Here is a 15278-nt window from a genome sequence, read left to right as displayed (position 1 = left end):
TTGGGAATCAATCTCCCCCAAGATCCAGCTATACCACTCTTGGGCATATACCCAAGAAATTCTCAATCATACCACAAGAGCACTTGCTCAGCTATGTTCATATCAGCATTGTTTATAATAGCCAAAACCTGGAAACAACCTAGATGCCCTTCAACTGAAGAATGGATAAATAAATTGTAGCACATATACACAATGGTTGTGTATTTGTGCCACAGTTTATTTATTTATTTCTCTACTCAGCAGAGAAAAACAATGACATCATGAGGTTTGCAGGCAAATGGATGGATCTAGAAAAAATCATCCTGAGTGAGGTAACCCAGACTCAGAAAGACAAATATGGTATGTACTCACTCATAGGAGGATACTAGATGTGGGACAAGGATGACTGGACTGCTACATCACCAGGAAGGCTACCTGGAAAACAGGACCCCAAGAAAGACTCGGGGATTGCCCAATGTTGAAGAAATGGCTGAGATCTACATGAACAACCTGGACATGAGTGAGAGTGATGAAGGGTGAGGGTGGAGGAAAAGAGAGGTTGGGGGAGCGGGAGATCCCAGCTGGGTCAAGAACAGAGAGGGAGAACAAGGAATAGGAGACCATGGTAAATGAAGATCACATGAGAAAAGGAAGAAACAAAGTGCTACAGAGGCCCACAGAAATCCACAAAGGTACCCCCAAAATAGACTGCTGGCAATGGTTGAGAGACAGCCCGAACTGACCTACTCCGGTGATGGGATGCTGAAAACCCTAATAGTCATGCCAGAAACCCCATCCAACGACTGAGAGATCTGGATGCAGAGATCCACTGCTAGGCCCTGGGTGGAGCTCCGGGAGTTTAATTAGTGAGAAAGAGGAGGGTTTATATGAGCAAGAATTGTTGAGATCAAGGTTGGATAAAGCACAGGGACAAATAGCCAAACGAATGGAAACACATGAACCATGAACCAAAGACTGAGGGGCCCCCAACTGGATCAGGCCCTCTGAATAGGTGAGACAGTTGATTGGCTTGATCTCTTTGGGAGGCATCTAGGCAGTGGTACTGGGTCCTGTACTCATTGCTTGAGTTGGCTGTTTGAAACCTGGGGCTTATGCAGGGACGCTTGGCTCAGTCTGGGAGGAGGGGACTGGACCTGCCTGGACTGAGTCTACCAGGTTGATCTCAGTCCTTGGGGGAGGCTTTGCCCTAGAGGAGGTAGGAATGGGGAGTTTGTTGGGGGTAAGGGAAGGGGGCGGGAGGGGGGAGAACAAGGGAATCTGTGGCTGATATGTAGAACTGAATGGTATTGTAAAATAAAATAAAAGGAAAAAATAATTTTATGGTTGGGGTCAGCACAGCATGAGGAATTTTATATTAATATAAAGGGTTGAAGCATTAGGAAGGTTGAGAACCAGTGCCCTATGATATTCTTAGAATACAAGACCGAAGAGCAAGAATTAAAAGAATATTTGAACAGAAAAAAAACAATTATTTAAAAATTTTCCAATTCTTGCGACATAAAATAAAAGATAAATTACATTTCAAGACTTTAAATCCATGATTATTCAATTTATTTAGGTCACCTTTGTCTAATTTATAGCCTTTTGGGTAGTCACTGTAAGTTTTCCATACTGGAGATCACACAATAAAACCCTGTCTGTGGTTGATATATTGTGCACCCCAATAAACTTATCTGGCTGCCAGAGAACAGAAAATCCACTATATTAAACATTGTTTTAGGCAGTGGTAGCACACACCTTTAATCCTAGCATTCCAGAGGCAGAGATCCATCTGGAACTCTGTGAGTTTAAAGCCACACTGGAAACAGCCAAGTATGGTGAAACATGCCTTTAATCTGAGGAAGTGATGGCAGGAAGCAGAAAGGTATTTAACATGTGAGGACCAGGAACTAGAGCCTTTTGAAGCTTTTAGCTTTTTGCATCTATTCAGCTGAGATCCATTCAGATGAGGACTCAGAGGCTTTCAGTCTGAGGAAACAGTTTCAGCTGAGAAATTGGCAAGGTGAGGTTGGATGCGATTTATTTTGTTTCTCTGATCTTTCAGCATTCACCCCAATACCTGGCTCCAGGTTTGTTTTTATGAATAAGACCTTTTAAGGTTTGTGTTGCATTTGTCTAATTGAGGTTTCTGGGAATTGGGTTCTGAAATGTAGAATTGCATGCAGAAACTTTATTGAGGTCATGTGCATAGTTTAAACACCTATAGTCAAATGGAGGAAGTACAGTTTAGCAGAGAGAATTCTGGGGTTGAAATAGAGATTGGTATTTCAGGGAGCTAGGAAGGTCCTATAGAGTGAGATCTTTAAATAATCACAAAGGCCATTAGTACAAGCTGCCCTTGTACTAGAAGATGCACAAAGACAGTCTGCCTTTGCTAAGTAATATTCCTGGAAATCTTTTAGCCTAGAAATTGTAACTACTAATTCTCCCAGTCACTTCAATAATGGTACCTCAGTCTGTAGTAGGACTTTCTTTGTACTGCAAGCTCCCAAATAATGATACAGAGACTTATTATTAAGTATGAAAGCTTGACCTTGACTTAGGCTTGTTCCCAACTAGCTCTTATAACTGAAATTAACTGATTTATATTAACTTGTGTTCTGTCACATTGTAGATGAACAGTCTTATTAAATAAGAAAAGCAGAGCCAAATACAAAGTTAAAAGCCCAAGAGGTCAGAGCAGTAGCTGAGAGCTGAGACTTAAAACCACCTTTCTTACCCTTCACTGCCACTGTTGTCCTTCCCCTCAGAAAGAGGCCTACTTCTTGTGTATCTGTCTTTTTACTGACTTTCTTTTCTGCCTTCTCATTGGTTGTAAACCCAACCACATGACCTCCTTGTCACTGCCTGTGTATACAGACCTCCAGGTCTTCTATGGTTGATATTGAGATTAAAGGTGTGTGTCTCCATACTGGCTGTATCCTTGAACACACAGAGATCCATCTGTCATGTGATCTGGATTAAAGGTGTGTGCCACCACCACCCGGCTTCTGCTATGGCTTGCTATTAGTTGTGACTCCCAGGCAACTTTATTTATTAACAAACAAATAAAATCACATTTAATTAAAAGTAAAATATCACATTTCACCTTTTCTATTTTAATAAAAAAAGGAAAAAAGTTATAACTAATGTAAGAAAAACTACATACAAAAGTACAATAACTATATACCGTATATGTAAGCAATAAATACCTAAACAATGTCTAAACCATTTGCATTTGACAAATTCAGAGAAAATAATTCCATTATCTATCCTATTTTGGTAAGTCAAAAGTGTACCTGATTCACTTTCTATCCTAACTTATATTACTAACAGAACTATCTTATAACGTCTTTCAAATTTATACACTTACTCTTTAGTGAGTTTCTTTTCTAAAATTCTTAACAAGGAAAACTGTAACTATCTAATCTTCAACTATAACTATCTAATCTTCAACTCTAACTACTAATCTTCAACTCCCTCAGAGACCCAAGAAGGAAATAATATTACCTAATAAAAAATAAAAACAGGAAGTGTACATAAGCAGCTTCCAAAAATGGATGTGAGTTGACAGAAACAGCCAGCTGCCTGGCAGTCACCCGAGGTTTCTCCACAGTGTTGGGGCATCATCTTCAGCCTATAGGCTTAGTGTATCTGACAGACTCATTTGTGAAGTAGGATGTATACAAGGTCAACAGTTCAACCTCACATTTGGTGAGAGCAGTCCATGTACCAGAAACACCTGAGTTCCATGAGTGTCATGTCGTGATTCAGGATTTTAAATTCTGGAAATTGTTGATTTTTTTTAATTCAGCTGTCATTTCTTCTTGGCTGTATTTGTATGGCTTCATCCTGGCATCCCATTCTTCTCCACATCCCTCAACTAAATGCCAGTCTACCATTGAAAGGTGTGAGCTTAGTTACTCTTCAAGAATAACTGTTTCAGCTGCTGTTCTACTGCACATCAGAAGCCATCAGCCCACTGCCTGTTCAGCTGCCTTCGAAGAAAAGGGCATGGGAACTTTTCTGGATTTCAAAAGCCACTTCAGGGATGGTGCCATATTGTCCTGGCCTCAGAAGATGCCTTTTTTTAAAGCCACAACCACACTTGTTTTGGCAAGAATCGGTAGTCTTTTGTTTCATGTTCTGTCTGTCCATTTTGTCCTTTTTGCCAGCAGGTGACTCAAGGATACTTTGTTGTCCAGTGGATAACTTTTGCCACAGTGAAAGTTAACTCCATATGCAATTTCTTCAATGCCCATATTTTCTCTGAAGTAGGTTGGTACTGCAAGGAGCCGACATGTCTCATAGTCATAACAAAAGAGAAAAATTTCTAAGTTATTAAAACATTTTAAATGCCATATTCTGTAGATCTCTGAAGGGTTTGAAGATGACTTGTCTATCTAAAATATATCTTCTCAATCTTGAAAACATACCTAATATGACTAAAAGTTCTATTGTAATTTTAACTACTATCTTTCATTTCTTTTTACCCTTAGTTGGTAATAATGACATTCAAGGATCAGCAAATTGCATTACACTGTTAAATGAATGATATAAGTACAATATCTTGAACAAGATTAGAAGTATATGTATAGCATTTTCTAACAAGATAATCTCAATATATATAATTTGTATACAATATAAAAAGTCAAATCCAATGTAAAGTATTTAAAATTAGTAATTGTATTTTTCTTTTTCTTTCCTTTTCTTTTCTTAAAACAATAACCTTAAATCTAATCTCCTTTGCTTAGCTCTCTTCCTCACCCTTAACAACAACTTGTAACCAACCCTCCTAAGCAATGAAAATTATTCCAGACCCAAAACCCATTAAAAGACCAAAAAAATCACCCACCCCGCACCACTTCTTTGGGAATGTGTGTGTCGTATTCTTAAAATTGCTTCCTGCTGGGTGTGGGTGAAGGTATCTTTATTCTGAAAAAAAAATTGGGTTAATTGTCAAATTCTAGGAAAGGTAGCTATATCCTTTGTTGTCCAGTTTGAGCAAAATGCCAAAAATTGTGACTTATCTCAAGATTTTATTCAAGTAGTCTTTGAAACTAGATCATCTCAGCTAGCCCTTTCAAAATTGCTTTGAGCACTTTGCAGTTCAAAGCTGATTTGTAGATGATGTTTGTCAGCTTAGTGATATTATTATTATCCATGTGGAATTATTGTTGTTGTGGGGCCCCATCTTCTTCCTGGAGTCTTCAGTTGATGTTAGGCCTGGCCATGATTTCCTGCAGAAAACTGATAAGAGACCCAAACACAAAGACATGTATATGCAGGTAATTGAAGTCTTTTTCTAGAGTTAGTTAGTATTCTATATGACCATTAATATCTTAACAAAGTTTAATATATATATCTTGTAAATTTTGATATAAAAAAACTTTAAGAAAGTTTAAAGAATCAGAATAGAATCAAAGAATTGAGATTAGTAGTAATAGAACAGTCCCTTGATTAATTTGGTTTTTCTCCTATCCAATAGCAGAAGATGGCTCTTTCTTCTGGCATGATACAGGGTGTTTGCATTTCCTTTTAACAACATGCTTGAGTTTAAAGAAGGAGAGAGCCATTCTCCAACTCCAAAGCCAGCTTTAAATTTTAATTGAACTGGGACTACAAGAAGACCAATAGTGTTAAATTTCTTTAGAGAAGAGCAGAAACATTTAGGAATACTTATGAAATTTTATAGATAATATACCAATAGGCCATTTTACTCTTTTTCTTGGGACAGATGATTCGTCCTTTTTCTTCAGTTGTCTCATTTGTCCAGTTATCTTCAGATTCCGTAGCCTTCATTCTCCTAAAAGACAAAAACAAAAACCTTTCCCCAAGGCTATTTTGGAGAGGTTCCCTTTCAGCAAGTTATTATCTGATTAAATGAAAAGGCATGTGTTAATGATAAAAGTTAGTTTAAATTGGATGGTCATGCTGGTTGATGAACTATCACCTCCTCTAATTAAGAGGTCTCTCTTGTTCAAATCTAACTTTTATCAATTTTGATGGTATCCACAGCTTATCTTCTCCTGTATAAACAAAAGCAAAACCTCATCCCCCAAACATAACACATATCCTGGTTTCCATTCTGAGGTCAGCACATCCTTAAAGTAGATAGGCTGATTTAATTCTGTAGTTTTTTCTATTATCCAATGTCTCTCTGTAGCTGTTGTTCCTTTCTCATTAGCATTGAAAAAATTCAAAGTTAATAGAGCATTGTGCAGTTTATTTCTGGGGGTTTTGTTACCCCTTTCTGTTTATTTAGCATATCTTTTAGAGTTCTGTTTGATCTTTCTATAACTGTTGGCCTGTAGGATTGTGTGGTATTCCTGTAATATGCTTTATATTGTAATAAGCAAAAAATGTTTCATTTTAATAGAGACAAATGCTGGAGAATTGTCAGTTTTAATTTGTGCAGGTATACCCATGATGGCCATAACTTCTAGCAAATGAGTAATTACAGAATCAGCTTTTTCAGAACTCAAAGTAGTTGCCCATTGAAATCTTGAATAAGTATCAATGGTATGGTGTACATATTTCAATTTTTCAAATTCTGCAAAGTGAAACACGTCCATCTGCCAAATTTCATTCCTCTGAGTACTCTTTGGGTTACATCCTGCTGGTAATAGTGTCTATTGTGAAAGGAACAAGTAGGACATTTCTTTACTATTTCTTTAGCTTGTTGCCAGGTTATGAAAAAATCCTTTTTTAAACCTTTACTATTAACGTGATGTTTTTATGAATTTCTGAGTCCTCCATCACATTTCTTATCAATAATCATCATTACCTTGTGCTAGAGGGCCTGGCAGACAAATATGGGATCAGATGTGAGTTATATATAAAGGATGACTTCTATTCCTGATTGTATCTTATAACTGAATAAATAGTGAAGTTAATTCTGACACACCAGGGATAAATTCTGCAGTTTTAATATGTAATACCACTCTTTCAGCATACCGAGAGTCAGTAACTATGTTGAGAGTTTCTGAAAAATCCATAAATTCCAACAGAATAGCATACAATTCCGTTTTTTTGAACTGAATTATAAGGACTTTGCACCACTTTACTTAAATTTTCTGATTTGTAACCTGCCTTTCCTTGTTTATTTCCATCTGTATAAAATGTACAAACCCCAGATACGGGTTTTCCCCATATAGTTCGAGGCAAAATCCAATCAGCTCTCTTTATAAGATCAATTCTATTGCTTTTGGGATATTTGCTGTTAATTTCTCCCAAAAAAATTACTGCAAGCTCTTTGCCAAGGTTCACTTTCTGTCCATAATTTTTTAATATCCTCCTTAGTTAAAGGTACTACAATTTCTGCTGGGTTTATTCCTGCTGATTGATGAAGTCTCAATTTTCCTTTCAAAATCAAGTCAGAGATTTTTTTCCACATAAGTTTTTAATTTTTATTTGGTTTATTTGGTAAAAAATATCTATTCCAATACAATATCTTCCCTCTGCATTAATATTCCTTTAGGAGAATGCCCAGAAGGTAAAATAACCAAACTGCAACAATAAAAAAAAACAGGTGAACAAAATCCACAGCAATGTAAAACATTTTAAACAAGTTGTTGCTCCTTAAAAGTAGGATCAAAAATCAACCCTTTTATCCTGTCATAACTATAGGATTTCCTTTTCTTCTTTAGAAAGAGATTGTATTTATAACCAACCTGTTTTATATAAAAAATTAACATTTATAAACAGTATTTTGATAATTTGTGTGTAGCTTTTTATGTTACTTTTTGTTGGATGAGGGCACTGGCAATCTAATAGGGATCCTGAGAAAATTAATAATTATGGTTAAGTCTTGACTGTAACAGTCTGCGATGCTGCATTGTCTGAGCCAGTTGCCTTGAAATCTTTCTGGATGTTGGATGATCTAGGCCACAGTGTCATCGGAGACCTTTCAGGGGGTCTTGGGTGGTCAAACCTGATTGATGTATCTTAATCTAGAACTGTTTAACCCTAACAGTCCACAGATGGGAAATGTCTTTGAATAATCTTTGAAAGTCATTAAGAGTCCATGATCAATCATACAAAATATCAGCAAAGGGTTGAGCTAGTTAACATTCCCTGTTGGAGAACCCTTTTATTTATATCTCTTACCCAGCTGAGAATTAACATAAGTAGTCAAAGTGAAGATAAATCTTTCTCTGTCCTTTTCTTATAAGGGTATTGAGAAGAAACCATCTTTTAAATCAATAACTATAAGAGGCCATCATTTCAGTAACAAAGTACACAAAGGAATATCAGATTGTAGAAAGCCCATTAGCTGAATTATCTTGTTCATTGCTCTTAGATCTGTTACCATTCTCCACTTACCAGATTTCTTTGTAGTAACAAATACAGGAGAATTCTAAGAGCTGATTGATTCTTCAATATGCTGAGCATTAAACTGCTCTTGTACCAGCTGATCTAAGGCTTGTAGTTTTTCTGTTGTTAAAAGCCATTGCTGAACCCATACAGGCTTGTATGTTAACCATTTTAAAGGTAGAACTGTTGGTATGTTTGAAAAATCAGCAGCTGTTGTGCTCTGTTATTGTATAATCTAGATGGTTGTTGATGTTTCTTTAGAATATCTCCTAATATTTTTCCAAGAAACATGGGTTAGTTTACGATTTGTTTCTGAAGTTGAAGGAATGTTAATCTGAATATTCCATTGTTGTAATAAATCATGAGCCCATAAATTCATAGCTATATTGGGCACTTATCTCTTTAATTTTTCACTCTGTCCTTCTGGCCCTATACATTTGATATATCTTGCACTCTGTTTCACTTGAGATAATGTTCCAGTCATTAACAGCTGAACATTTACCTCCTGAAGAGGCCAATTTGGATGCCAAGATTCTGGTACAATTATCATGACATCTGCACCTGTGTCTACAAGACCCTCCATGAGAATATTGTTTATTCGTATTTTTAATTTTGGTCTTTAATCATTTATAGAAGTTTGCCAAAAATTTTGCTCTATGGTTTCTCATGAATTTTCTTTTCTCTCTGCTATAGCTGGTCTATCACCCTGGGCAGTATAGTTTATTACAATAGGCATTTGTTGATTTCATTGCTCTGAGAAGGGGTTTATTCTAAGCTGTGAGGAAAGGACTGAACTGGATTTGCCATGGAGACCTGAGAGAGGTCCCTCAGGGAATTTTCCAATCATAAAGGTAAAGGATTATCTTGTCTATCCTTTGCTGATCTATGTTTGTAAGTCCAATGTTTGCCTTTACCACAATTTCTGCATAATTCAGAAGGGAGGGGTGTTCTATTGCCATTGTTCCTTGAAAAACATTGTTTCTAGGAACACCTTGTTTACAGTCCCTTTTTAGGTGGTCTTCTTTACTGCAATTAAAGCATCTGAAATTAATATTTTTCTTCAAACCTCTTGAAATCACCACTCCTATCCATGTATCATCATGTTCATGAAATTCATTAATTCATAATTAATTGTATGTCTGATCCAATCCTCCAAGGGTGCTAATCTTTCCTTTAATGGTCTAATTACCCCTTTGCATGCTGCATTAGAGTTCCCAAAAACCAGAGATTCAATTACTATCTGTCTACCTTCTGAATTTGGTATCATTCTATTTGCTGCTGAAGATAGCCTTTGTAAGAAATCTGTGAAGGTTTCTTTTGGGCCCTGTATACCTTTTGTAAATGATTTAGTTTTCTTCCCTGCTTCTTGAGTTCTGTCTCATGAATTCATGGCTACCATTAATCACAGAATTAAGATATGAATATCATATAAAATTGTCTTTGTATATCAGCATAATTGCCTTTTCCAACAAGTTGATTTGGGGAAATTTTATTATCTCTAGCCCTACATTGCTTTTCTATAATATTTGCCTCCTCTTTCCACCAGGTTCTCCACTCTAACTGTGGCCCAGCCTCTAGGACTGCTGTAACCAAATCTTTCCAGTCCTGAGGGAGAATTCTATTACAAGTTGACCACAAGTTTAGCATCTGCTTTACAAATGGATAATGCATACCATATGATACTATAGCTTTTTAAAAATCTCCCCAAATCTAACATTTTCACTGGAGTCCAGTTAGCTTTTACACACCCTTGAGCCTTTGGCAGTTCCTATAATGTTACTGGGTAGATTAGTGTTTGCTGTCTGGTAGTTTTAGCTGTTTCTCTGTAACCATATAATTCAATGCTGAGATAGGTTCACCTTTAAATTCTTCTGTCTGGGTCTCTACAGTTTATTTTAACAAGTTTTTCTAAAACTTTTATCTTGGCACTCAAATTGACCAGCCTTTTTAATGATAAAATAAAAATGATCAAACAAATAATATTCATAATTGACATTATGTAAATCTCATCAACATTAATTATCCTCTCATTTAATTGTTCCATTTCAGGCTTCCTAATGTGTTATCAAATGGAGACCAAATTCCCTCCATTGTAAAAATGTTTCCCAGTTTTTAATGTGGGAAAATTTGCTTTTAACTAATTTCTCCCTTTAAAATATCTTAATTGACTCAACAAGTCTGCTGACTGCATAGAACAGTAGAAGTCTGAGAGTTTCAAGGCAGTTACCTCGTGTGGTAGCAGTCTGAGACGGGAATCCAAAGAGAGCTCAGCACCTACCAGGAGAGAAAAAGCTAAAAAGAACTACTTCCTGTATACCCACACCTATATACCTTTCTGTTCTATATCTCACTTCCTCTCTCCACCCAGCTACATCACTTCCAGTCTATCTTACATACCTTCAGACCTCTATAGTTAGCTAGTGTTGGAATTTAAGGCATGTGCCACCACCCCTGGCTCTGTTTTCAGTGTGGCCGTGAACTCACAGAGATCTGGGTGAATCTCTGCCACCCAAATGCTAGGATTAAAGGCATGTGCTACCATTGCTTGACTTCTATGTTTAATATAGCAGATGGCTTTTTCCTCTGATCTTCAGATAAGCTTTATTGGGGTGCACAAATAAAATATCACAACACAGTGCTTCTCAACCTGCAATAAATGTATAAAGATTAGACATGTACTCTCATTTTGCTTTGTCCTAGCAGCTCAACACCAGGAAGTTTTCAGAAGAAAAAAAATCAAGAAAGCTAAGATTCAATAGACCATTCTTGGGCTATAGGACAAGTGAGCTTAAACAAGAAATACTTTCCCTGTATTGATCATAATTTGCTCACAGTGATTTTTCCATTGCATTTAGGGATTTAAAACTTACCTGTAATACAGAGTATCCACTGGGTTGATCCAGATCTATATTTTTAAGAGATACCACCAGGGTCATAGGTGATTCATAGATCCAAAGTGTAACATATTAAATCATTATGCCTTGGCTTACTAGTTCTATATCCTCTTCCAGCAGAAATGAGTATTTGCACAACAAAGTCATGGGTTTTACCTTTGGGCACTATTTAGGGGATGTTTCAAAGATATGTGGCTTTAATGAATGTAGGTTCAAGTTTGTTCTTGATCTAGTTACAATGGTCACTTACATGCATCTTAAACCTAAAATACAGTATCTATCTTTTTTTCCAGGATGTAGTGGGCTTTTATTTCTGTGGTAGTAATAATAGCTGTGGAAACCACTGAGGGAAGAAGAGAGTCCAGGCTCAGGCACAGTTTGTGTGGCTCATAGAAGAAATTATGAGAGGAAGATGCCACGGGGAGTCAGAGGGAGCCATTGGGCACCAACCAGCAGGGCATCACGACATTCCTCCTTCTGTTCACTCTTCAGAAGCTGGAGACTGGTTTTCTTACATCAGTAGATCAGTGAGGATGGCCTGAGTCAGCAGTTTGAGAGGAGCATCACTCTTTTGAAGTATATGAGAGGTAGAGAGAAACTGTTTTTCCATTGGAAGAGACTCTCTCTGTCAAGGATCTAGATACTCTGTCCATCACGGCATTTTGTCTGCCTGATGAATCAGAGATGTCCCTCATTGTTTCATTTGCACATTTCCACAGGGTCACATAGGGCCTGCTCTTCTGGCTCTCTATTACAGCCCTTAAGAAACATAGGCGATTCAAGGACTGATTGATGACTGTTGTGACAGAATTCATTCAGAAGCTGGATGTGCCGGTTAGCTTCAGTCAGAAAACTAAGCATCAGGAAAGGACAATCGAAAATATTGTACTTCCTTACGACTCAATGACTTGGAGAAGATTAAATCACTCTTTTTATCTGAATAATATGAGGAATATATTCAGTGGACAGAGAAAGAGGGACTTGCAAGCCGGCCTGTCTTCCAACGACAAAGGCACAGAGATGAAGATGCCCCTGATTGTGGATCCCAGTATCTATCTTTTAAAACTGGGATATTTATATGAAAAACTTTAAACTGTGTTATATATGCATAATTTTGTATGTATATATGTGTACATGTGTGGGGGTGCCCATGTGCCATGTCACAGATATGGGTTCAAGAGGACAACTTTGGGAGTCTGTTATTTCCTTCAATCATGTGGATTCTGAGGATTGAACTCAGTTTGTCAGGTTGGGTAATAAGCACCTTTACCTGCTAAGTCTTTGGTCTTCCCTCAGAATAGTTTCCAAAGTACTTTAATTTTCATGCTTTTTATTTGTCTTTGTCTGTTTGTGTGACTGCCACATGTGTTTTCATGCTCAATATAGACAGAAGAGGGATCACCTGAAGTTGGAGACATAGGTTGTTGTGTGTCACCCAAGGTAAATGCTAGGATTCAGACTCAGGTTCTCTGGGAGAGAAGTAAGTGCTTCTGAAAATTGAACCAACTCTCCAGATTTCAGATAATTTTTTTCCTTTTTTTTATTATTTTACAACACCATTCAGTTCAACATAATAGCCACAGATTCCCCTGTTCTCCCCCTCTCGCCCCCCCTCCCCCCAACCCACCCCCCATTCCCACCTCCTCCAGATCAAGGTCTCCCCGAGGACCGGGGTCGACCTGGTAGACTCAGTCCAGGCAGGTCCATTCTCCCCCTCCCAGACCGAGCCAAGTGTCCCTGCATAAGTCCCAGGATTCAAACAGCCAACTCATGCAACGAGCCCAGGACCCGGCACCAATGCACAGCTGCCTCCCAAACAGATCAAGCCAAATGACTGTCTCACGCATTCAGGGGGCCTGATCCAGTTGGGGGCCCCTCAGCCTTTGGTTCATAGATCCTGTGCTTCCATTCATTTGGTTATTTGTCCCGGTGCTTTATCCAACCTTGGCTTCAACAATTCTGGTTCATATAAACCCTCTTCTTTCTCACTAATTAGACTCCCAGTGCTCCACCAGGGGCCCAGCCATGGATGTCTGCATTCAGATTCCTCAGTCCTTGGATGGGGTTTATGGCACAACTATCAGGGTGTCTGGCCATCCCATCACCAGAGTAGGTCAGTTCCTGCCGTCTCGCGACCATTGCCAGCAGTCTTTTGGGGGGTATCTTTGTGGATCTCCGTGGGCCTCCCTAGCTCTCTGCTTCCTCCCCTTCTCACCTTCTCATGTGGTCTTCATTTACCATGGTCTCCTATTCCTTGTTCTCCCTCTCTTTTCTTGATCCAGCTAGGATCTCCCACTCTCTTTCCCTCGACCGTCACCCTTCATTGTTCCCACTCATGACCAGGCTGTTCATGTAGATTTCGTCCATTTCTCCGTGTCTTTTTTTGGGGTCCCGTTTTCCAGGTAGCCTCACTGGTGATGTGAGTAGCAGTCCAGTCATCCTTGTTCCACATCTAGCATCTTCCTATGAGTGAGTACATACCATATTTGTCTTTCTGAGTCTGGGTTACCTCACTCAGGATGATTTTTTCTAGATCCATCCATTTGCCTGCAAACCTCATGATGTCATTGTTTTTCTCTGCTGAGTAGTATTCCATTGTGTATATGTGCCACAATTTATTTATCCATTCTTCAGTTGAAGGGCATCTAGGTTGTTTCCAGGTTTTGGCTATTACAAACAATGCTGATATGAACATAGCTGAGCAAGTGCTCTTGTGGTATGATTGAGCATTTCTTGGGTATATGCCCAAGAGTGGTTGGTATAGCTGGATCTTGGGGGAGATTGATTCCCAATTTTCTAAGAAAGCGCCATATTGATTTCCAAAGTGGTTGTACAAGCTTGCATTCCCACCAGCAGTGGAGGAGAGTTCCCCTAGTTCCACATCCTCTCCAGCATAAAGTGTCTTCAGTGTTTTTGATCTTAGCCACTCTGACAGGCGTAAGGTGGTATATCAGAGATGTTTTGATTTGCATTTCCCTGATTATTAGGGATGTTGAGCAATTCCTTAAATGTCTTTCAGCCATTTGGGTTTCCTCTGTTGACCGTATCCTTTGCTCTACAAAAGCTTCTCAGTTTCAAGAGGTCCCATTGATTGATTGTTTGTCTTAGTGTCTGTGCTACTGGTGTTATATTTAGGAAGTGATCTCCTATGCCAATGCATTCAAGACTACTTCCTACTTTCTCTTCTAGCAGGTTCAGAGTAGCTGGATTTATGTTGAGGTCCTTGATCCACTTGGACTTAAGTTTTGTGCACGGTGACAGAATATGGATCTATTTGCAGCCTTCTACATGCTGATATCCAGTTATGCCAGCACCATTTGTTGAAGATGCTTTCTTTTTTCCATTGTACACTTTTGGCTTCTTTGTCAAAAATTATATGTCCATAGGTGTGTGGGTGCTGTGGATATTGTTCTATATAAATGAAACACTGATGGCCAATGACGAGACAGGAGGTAGGTGGGACAAGGAGAGAGGAGAATTCTGGGAAGCGGAAGGCTGGGGGAGAGACACTGCAGCGACCGCCAGGAGAAGAGCATGTAGAGACGCCGGTAAGCCACCAGCCACGTGGCAAGCTATAGATTTATAAAAATGGGTTAATTTAAGATAAAAGAACAGTTAGCGAGAAGCCTGCCATGGCCATACAGTTTATAAGTGATATAAGCGTCTGAGTGATTATTTTATAAATGGATTGTGGGACTGCGGGGCTTGGGGAACCTGGAGAGAAGCTCTCAAGCTACATGTGGGTTAATGTCAGGGTCTTCAATTCAATTCCATTGGTCCACATGTCGGTTTTTATGCCAATACCAAGATGTTTTTATTACTGTAGCTCTATAGTAGAGCTTGAAGTCAGGGATTGTGATGCCTCCAGAAGTTGTTTTATTGTACAGGTTTCTTTTAGCTATCCTGGGTTTTTTGTTTTTCCATATGAAGTTGTGTATTGTTCTTTCCAGGTCTGTGAAGAATTGTGTTGGTATTTTGATGGGGATTGCATTGAATCTGTAAATTGCTTTTGGTAAGATTGCCATTTTTACTAAGTTAACCCTGCCTATCCATGAGCATGGGAGATCTTCCATTTTCTGACCTCTTCTT

This window comes from Peromyscus leucopus, chromosome 2 (assembly GCF_004664715.2).
Source record: "Peromyscus leucopus breed LL Stock chromosome 2, UCI_PerLeu_2.1, whole genome shotgun sequence".
NCBI lineage: Eukaryota > Metazoa > Chordata > Mammalia > Rodentia > Cricetidae > Peromyscus > Peromyscus leucopus.
This window is presented reverse-complemented; position numbering follows the sequence as displayed.